The sequence below is a fragment of the Ursus arctos genome, unplaced genomic scaffold (genome assembly GCF_023065955.2).
Source record: "Ursus arctos isolate Adak ecotype North America unplaced genomic scaffold, UrsArc2.0 scaffold_13, whole genome shotgun sequence".
Lineage (NCBI taxonomy): Eukaryota > Metazoa > Chordata > Mammalia > Carnivora > Ursidae > Ursus > Ursus arctos.
The window spans coordinates 15,601,874-15,610,687 of record NW_026622797.1 but is presented as its reverse complement, the minus strand read 5'-3'; the positions used below and the strand labels follow the sequence as shown (position 1 = coordinate 15,610,687).

Genomic DNA, 8,814 nt, shown 5'->3' with positions numbered 1-8,814 from the left:
AATGGTATGGGAAATTATCACATCCAAGAGAAAGCTAGACCCAAGGATCCCGGAAAATGAAGAAAAATGATGTGTCTGCGAAAACGGTAGCTGGGATTAAAAAAAAAAAAAATTCCCCCAGGGGTTGTAATTTGACTGCGCTGTTTGGCAACGCTCCAGTGACAAGTCCAAGTGCTTAATCTCGCTCTTCGGCTCTCCCCCTCCTCCTCCCCACCTTGCTCGCCCGGGGGCCGCGGGGAGGAGGGACCGAAGATCCGCTGCTCTCCGCGGCAGAGCCGGCGTCTCGGCGCTGGGAGGGGCGGGCCCGGGCGCGGCCGAGCCGGGGAGTGCGGCGGAGCGGCGGGGCCGAGCCGAGGAAGAGGAAGTCCGAGCCCGAGCGGCGGCGCAGGGCGCTCGGCGGGCGCGGGAGCCGGAGCCCGCGCAGCGCAGCCGCACCTTCCCCGCCGACCTGCGAGCGCGGCGCCCGCGCAGGAGCCGCCCCTCTCCGGGTAAGCGCCGGGTTCGCCCCGACACCCGGGGTCCTTTTCCAGGGATGGGACCGCTCGCCGGGAGCCCCGGGGAACGGGGAGGGGACCAAAGGACCCTGGTCCGGCACCCCAATCCGCAGGTGGCGGCGGGCGGAGCGTGGAGCCCGGGCCCCCTCTCCCCTGCGCGCTCCCTCCGGGGTGGGGGCAGACGGTGTTTCCCGGAGCGCGCCCCCGCCTCCGGGACCGGGGCCCGCCGCTGCCCGCAGCCGCCTGGAGGGGGCGACCCACCGCCGCCCGGGCCCGCGGCTCCGGGTCCAGGAGTCCCGGCCCCAGCCCCGGCGCAGCCTCTCTCTGCCGGCCCTGCTCTCCCTCCCCTCCACCCGCTCCGAGAAGGGGTTTCTGCGATCTACAAAACCCAACCCCACAATTCAAACAGGATCGTCCGAAAAACGGGACGCGACTGCCAGACACCCGAGGTCACCTTCCCAACACCGGTGCCGGCGCCTGGCCTCCCAGGACCGGCGAACCGCGGCGGCAGTCGGAGGCTAGGGCGCTGCGTTTGGCTTGGGGGACCCCTGCCTTTGTAGGAACTAGCCTCGGTGCCTCGGCTCCGCAGATATGCTCTCTGGGGGTGGGGGGCGGGGGTCGAAGTGGTTCCTCCGTCATGGGGGTAAATGGTAGCACCTGGTCCGCTGGGACTTTGCCGAGCTCCTGGCCTCGGAGGACAGCCGGGGTCTGCGGGTGATGCCCGAAGCCCAGGCCCTCTTTGTGTCCTCTGTTGAGAGTCTGGTTCCTAAACCAGAAGCCTAAGGACGTTCTAACTGGGAGAAGTTAAGCTGTTCCATTTCTTTCGGTTCCTTGGAAACAATGAGGTGGATGACTTTCCTAAGCGCGCGCGCCGTGGAGTCTTGTTTGCAGAGCCGGTATTGTGTTAAGTGCGGGTCCTTAACTCTCCGTTTGTACCAGCTCAGGTGGCCCGGGCTGCTGCACAGAGTTCTGAAATCCTTGAGTGGAGTCCCGCGGAAAGGCTGTTTCCAGCCGGCATCTATGTGGAGCGCAGGGGGGAGTTGGTGTGGGGGTTTTCCGACGGGGTGGATCCCGAACTACCTCGCGTTTCGTATTTGAACCAGGAGTCCAGAATGTTGACTGTAGGTCAAATTTGTCATCTCACAGAATTCCAGGCCTAGATAGGTCGTGCAATGCTATGAAAATAGTTATCAAGTGTTAAAATCGGCTTCTTCGGGCTTCTCAGTTTCTGTAGTTGGCTGACTTTTAAAGAATTTATAGGCTTTGGACTTTGATTAGACGCTATTAAAACATTTCCAAGCCGGTCGTGTCCAGGAATAAGAAAACTCCGTTCTAACTTGAGCCCTGAGCAGGCTTCCCTGAGTACAAAGCGGTGTACAAGAACCAGGTAGTTTCTAAAGCTTCGTGCTCGCTCTCCCTGGCGCCCCCACCCCCCGTGACATTTACTTGGGCCACAATATTCAAGACTTACATAGAAAAGTGATGGTTTGACATATGACCCTTTACTGCCTCTGAGTCTGAATTCCTAATTCTTCACTTTCCTTTTTGTCCTATTTGAGGCCCCTGTCAGTCCACCAAACCACCTGAAGAAGTGTGGTCCCCAGAGTTGTCCATCTCGCTGACCTCATCCTCAGTCCCTCATCCATAGCCGTCACTGCCTGACCTTCCCTTTCCGTCCTGCGTCCGCGCTCCGAAGCTCCCTGTTGAGGGGCAAAGTGAGAAAATACAGATGGCAGTCCCATCTCTGACCACATCATGCTTTCTTTCCTCGATCCGTTTTCCCTGCTCATCTCCCTCTTTACCATGGGCACGGATTCTTTCGGTGACTTGAATATGGGTGATGCTACCAGATAGAAGCTTAAATATTTCCATGGGGGACTCAGTCTGTGCTTCAGAGAGGTTAAGCAATCACTTTTAAACAAATCAATAGAAAGCAGCAATGTGTTTTTTCAAAATCAAGAATAACTCATACTATTTTGTTCTCCTTTGAAGATATGACTTTTGAGTGATTTAATTAAGATTTAATGGTTTGTAGTCTGACATATGCATATGGGGAATGCTTGAGGGACACTGAATCTTTTGAGCTCTTAGTAAACTAAAAGCGATTCCTGGATCTATGCTCTGATTCTTTTTCTTTCTTTCTTTTTATTTTTTTAAGATCTTATTTATTTAACAGAGAGAGCACAAGCAGGCAGAGGGAGAAGGAAAATCAGGCTCCCCGCTGAACAGAGAGCCCAACTTGGGGCTTGATCCCAGTACCTTGGGATCATGACCTGAGCCAAAGTCAGACGTTTAACCAACTGAGCCACCCAAGCACCCCTATGTTCTGATTCTTATTGGCTGCAATCCACTTTTTGCAGGCTTCTCCCTCCTGTTTTCATTGCTAGTGATTGGTCTTTCAAACAATTATCATCTTGTAATTCTCCTGCAGGGATGTTTAGATGCATGGACTATTAAAGCTAGAATGAATCCTGGATGATCTAGGTCAGGCCCTGCATCTTAAAGATTTGGGAAAGCGTGAGTGATGAAGAACCAGGTGGTCTGGAATTAACTGACGTGTGAATGAAATCGGCCTCTCTGCTGCTCATTAGCACTGAGACCTTGACCCCTCTAAGGAAATTATTTAGACGTAGATTATTTTATAATCAGGAAAATGTAACAATTATAGGTGGTCACTCTCTCTGGATTATCTCACCTTTACTCATTTCTTCCTCTGTAAATTTAGGAAATAATGACTCTTCCCTTGGAGTCATGCTGAGCATTGATGATTATTAATGAGACACTCCATTGTAAGTGTTTGCCCCATTGTATGCTTTAAAGGTAATTGTTGATAAACCAAGTCCCAAGACTGAGTGTTTTTGCTGGAGGTTACATAGCTCTCTACTAGCACAACTGTGATTTAACCCAGGTTCACTTGTGTTTACCCCAGACTGTACCACCTAGAAATGATGGTGGCATAGGCACATATTTTTTATTAAATGTAATGGTTCATTCTTTCAGAAAAAAAAAATCACTTGTCTCTTTTGTCTTAGGAAAAACATGGTTCCTAAAGCAAAATGGTCATGTATTCAGCAGGGATGGCAATGGAAACATTTTCTAGGCAAGGCTGTAAGCAGCCAAGTACTTGTAGGTGGCAGGCATCTCAACTACTAATGTTTCATCATAGCCTGCATCAATCTTGCTTAATAAAATGAAAAGCTGACCCCAAACCATTTGGGCAGTCAGAGCTGTGGGTGTCTGTGCCAAGTAGAACCTATGACCCTAGAGCCAGCTTTCAAGTCATTAAGAGACGACTACACGTTCGGCTTTATATTGCTCTCGCTGATGTAGAGCGGCAGATGTTTTGCAGAGATGATGGAAGCGTAGGCTAATCCTCCGAGTGAGGGGGCCCAGGTTTGTTCGTGGGATAACTGGGCCACAGGGTCCCTACATGCTGCAGAACTTCCAGTACGCCTGGGTGATTCCTCTCCCAGTGATCAGGAGTTGACTGTGTATCTAGAATAGTTTTCAGGTTTGAGTCATGCTTTGCTATCTTTTCAATCTGTATACACAAGGTTACCCAAAAAAATGTTTTTCTGATGAGATAGAAGCCAAGTAAAAATTTCCAAGCCTAAACATCTTCTTTTGGTAAATATTGAATTCCTGATTGATGGAAAGCTGAAGTATGTTACATTCGTGGATCCACAAACCCATAACGTTCTTCTTCCTTCCCTCGTCCCATACAGTCCTAGAGAAAAAGTCAACTTGAAGCACGCGAGGCTAAGTTTTGAATAAGATTCCAGCTACACCCGCTTGATGTACTAACCCAAAGGGAGGAGAGGCCAGGTTTTCACGGGTCTTTAATTAAGAAAGTTGTTTTGGTAAGCTTTCATAACCAGGCTGCAGCGGGGCATGGGGAAGGTTAAACCGTTCTAGCAGTTGGCCAAAAACTAGCAAGCCCTTAAGTGGAAGGAGGACATCTTTTCAAAATATCAAAGGCAAAGTTGAGATAGGTGTGAATCTAACAATTGGCTAAAAATTTAGAATTCTCATAAGAGGAATTACTAAAGCAATAAATTATCATACCATTGAATTGGCTTTCATTTTTGAGATGGTAAATAGATCTAGTTCTCGACATGTCTGGTCACATTAGACACTAACTCAAATGACCTGTATCAGATAGAGCTGGAGGAGGACGATAAGAAGTTCAGATGGTAAACCTTTTCCCATAAAGAGCCAGATAGTAAGTATTTTCTGGTGCCTGTATGCCTCTGCCGTATATTCTTTTGGGGGGAAGGGGAGTGCTGTTTGTTTACAGTCCTTTTAAAATATAAAAACCGATCTTTCCTCGACTGCCACGTAAGACAGGCTGCAGGCTAGCCCTGACCTGTAGCCATGGTTTGTCACTTCTGTCCTAAACGGAATAGGCTATTTTTAGTCTCCTTCAGTATTTTTGCAGAAACCCAAAATAACAAATGTCATAGGTTCTATCTAAGATGGCTCAATAGAAATGGACTTAAAATCAAATCTCCTTTGCCATTCCTTTTTCCAGGCATTCTCTATTTTCTCTTTACACTAGTCTTAGAAGCCTATCCGACATAGCCATCAATTGACATGGGAATGGCAGTACCAAATTTCAGTATTTTTCCTTGAGTTGAATGTTGAATGGGAGAGAAGCTCGGCTGAGATGGAGTAAAGCCCACATTAAAATGGGTTATTAACGAAGAGTATTGATCATATGAAGTGAAGTTCAAACCTCCCAGCATGGCACCCAAGGCCCTTGTACCTACTTTTCTTCTAGCACCTGCCATGTATACTCTATGTCCCTATCAGTGCAGGTAACTCACAGAGCCCTAAGTGGGCTATGCTGTCCCTTGTCAATGGTGGAATCCTTCCATGCAAAGTTTAGATATCCATCACTCCCATGGAGACTCTTCTCATCTTATCAGGCAGAAATGTAGACACATGTACTTCTTATTAACACAGGACCTTACACATGAAGCACTTGGAAGGTCAGAGGATTGCGGTGATCCCCAGTAGACAAATACTACTTTTCAAGGGTAGGGGAAGTTTTATTTTTCTCTGTAGCTTCAGGGATCTTCCCATATAGCTTTGGACAAGCACAGAACGGTTTCCAGACTTTGTATGTGTTACACAGAATGGCATAGTCCTTATGGGTCTAGTTTTTGAAGTCAGGATGTGCCGAGGTCTAGTCCTTGCTTTTCCACCTAAATTGCTATCTGCTGTCCCATCTTTTAAGTAGATAATAAGAATGACCTCGAAATTGCTAGGATTAAATGAGATTTGCCTCTGAAAAGCATTTAGTTCAGGGTCTGACATACAGTAATTGCTCAATAAATGGTAACTTTCCTTCATTCCAAAGCCAGTTATTCAGAACTTACCATGTCTAGAATGATGCTTGATCTGGTTCTGGGCATAGCGGTGAACACAAGAGATGTAGTATCCATGAAGATGGGATGACCGAGGGGGAAGAATCAGGGTGATGGGTGGGCCACCTTAGACTAGTGCTCCAGGAAGCTTCTCAGAGAAGGCAATGTGTGAACTGTGACTTGAATGATAATTGAGTTCCTGTCTCAACAAATCTAAAATACTTGTGAAATACACCATCTTTTAAGGTCCCACTAAGAGGAAATGGTGTCAATAACATTGACACCCTCTCCTCTAAGATACATCTGTAAGTTGTGAAAAATGTATGTCTTCACATCAATGGAATTTATTGATACTTGTTGCTAAGTAAATATCCATTGAATACATTAGTGATACTCTATGGTTGCATACAAGATTGGGCTCCAGTGGTTTACATTCTTTTTTTTTTTAATATGTATCTTTTATTTTATTTTTTAAAGATTTCATTTATTTATTTGACAGAGAGAGAGAAAGACAGCCAGGAAGAGAGGGTACACAAGCAGGGGAAGTGGGAGAGGAAGAAGCAGGCTCCCAGGGGAGGAGTCCTATGCCGGGCTCGATCCCAGGACTCCAGGATCATGCCCTGAGCCAAAGGCAGATGCTTAACAACTGAGCCACGCAGGCACCCCTCCAGTGGTTTACATTCTAACTGAGTTTCTGTCTTCTGTTTCATAGCTCGGAAAGGTTGACTCGGATCCACCAAAGATAAATTAAGAATATGGTAAATTAAGACCTTGTGAGACATGTAAGACATTTGTGATCTGATGTGTTTTTAAAATAGTTTAGAACTTTCACTTTGGTAATTTAAGTGAACAAAGCATATTAGAGAATCCTGTCTATGTGGAATTGACCTACACATACCTTGGGTAGGAGTGAAGTCGAGCAGCTTCTGCATCTGGATAATTCCTTTTGGCAGCTGTCTGCAGGGCTGTGTGAATCTTTAATGCACATAAATGCCTTTCTAGGGGCAATGAAGGCATTAGCTGGAGCTTATGTCCTTCTGTTTTCTAGAGTTAATTTAACATAAATACTTCTCTCCTCTGTCTCCCAAGGGGCTGATCATTGCTCTGACCAACTAGGTCCTTTCTGATAATGAAGTGCAAGGGGCTCCATTTAGAATCAGCCCCCTTTTCCCCTCTGGCCAGTCTCCAGGTTTTCACACTCCAAGGAATGTTCTGTTCTCTTCCCATATTTCCCCACCCCACCTCCCTGTTCAGAGAGTAAAATACTGCTTAAGTCTTTGCTTTCTGACCACCGTCTGAACTCTGAATCCTCGCTCATCAAGGTCTATTTCTGCACCCAGTATGGACCCTTCCTGTCTCTCCTTATCCAGCTCTCCCCATCTGTCCAAGATTCTTTTAACTCCTTGGTTTCTGAATGGGTGACTCCATGGGAGCTTTGACAACACGTGGCTGTTTCTAGCTGTCGTGAAAGTGTGCTTTCATGCTGTTTGGTATGAGTTTCATCATATCACCCAAATCCGTAGCACTCAGCAGCAGGCTGTTCCCCTGCACACAGTACCTTCCTGGGGTCTGTTCCTTTGGGCTCTACCCTCTCCCAGTGGTTGGCTGAAGCCCCAGCAAAGTCCCCTTCCATGTTCCGTCTGACTGGGAGGGGTGGTCAGTGCTTGGCCAAGGAGGAAACAAAGTGCAGACCTTTTTCTCTTCCAGAGCCACCCTCTTCCTCCCACCAGCTTCTCCTGGGACAGAAGCCCTCATGTTTTAGGAGGTCTTCAGAATCGACACCAACTCTAGCTGAAATATGAGTCTTCGCAAACAAGTAGATGCAAAGGAAAGGTCATCCGTAGGCATTCCAGGGATGCACATTAACCACAGTGAATCTTAGGATGATTTAAGGCCGCTGCAACCTGGGACTAGAAAGCTGGCTGGGGTGGAGGGGGAAAGGGGGGGGAGTGAGGCCACGAGGAAGGGGTGGGGGTGCTGAACTGAGGCCGTCACAGAGTTCAGCTTCCCGGGGCTGTGTGATTACACATGGTCCTCAAACACTAACATCTGAGCTTCTCTGACGTGCTGGCAGAGAGGGAAAACTATAATCGCAGCGTAAATATACGATCCTGTGTGTGTTCCCTTTAAACCATGTAAACCTGTTATTAGTTTAAGCATCTGTGTTGTGCTAAACTATGATCGCTGCCTCAAAGGAGGATGCGGTAGCTGGTCTGAAGCAGCTTACGGTCTAAATAGTCAGGTGCCTCACACTTCTTCAAACGTGAATCAGCTGAACACGTGAATTACGGAGCCTAAGAGTCAGACTCCGGAATATACGATTACTTCGTGGGGGACAGCAGAGCATAACAGAGACATAGACGTTAGAAGTTAATGTTTTAAAAAGAAAAACCTTATCTTACCATATGCCTTTCCCATCATAGATCAGACTTTTTAGAGATTCATTGGGGAATAATTAGGGGGAGGCTCTAAGGGTGTTGAAGTGGGCAGGAGACAGATGGGAAATGGGCACGTGGATGGGTTGCCTGGGATTGGCCGTGTCTAGGAAAGTGCTTGGGGAAATATTTGGAAGCTTTCGGAATATAGTTATGGAGCAAAATCTTGGTGGTCTTGGCTTTTTTCCACTATTCTTCACTGTGTATATGAGATAAATGCTTATTTTCCCCTCTCTCCTTTAACTGTTGTTTGGGTTAAGCTCTAAGGAATGCCATTTAATCACAATATTTAATGATATCTGATCTTGAAGCTAAAATGGTAAGGAAAGTAATGTGAAAATGATGTTTTTGTGGACATGGAACCCTGTGGCCCCTGGCGCACCCTGTCACAACAAGGCATTACCTCTAGCAACTTCCAATCCAGATGACGTCCAGAAAGTGTCACCATTATAAAGCACCCTTTTGTTGTTATTTCTTTCTTTTTAGAAGTTACCCTGATATGAAAGCAAATATCAT

The 8,814-nt window shown here is 47.2% G+C and overlaps 1 protein-coding gene across 1 annotated transcript in view; it reads left to right on the top strand.

Annotated features, from left to right (window-relative positions):
- Nucleotides 1-281: 281 nt before the first annotated feature.
- The window catches only part of PLEKHG1 (pleckstrin homology and RhoGEF domain containing G1), a 219,003-nt gene continuing 210,470 nt past the window's right edge, over nt 282-8,814 (top strand). The window contains exon 1 of the mRNA XM_048225975.2: nt 282-488. The gene's annotated coding sequence lies outside the window, so the exon portion shown is untranslated. The remainder of the gene's footprint in view (nt 489-8,814) is intronic.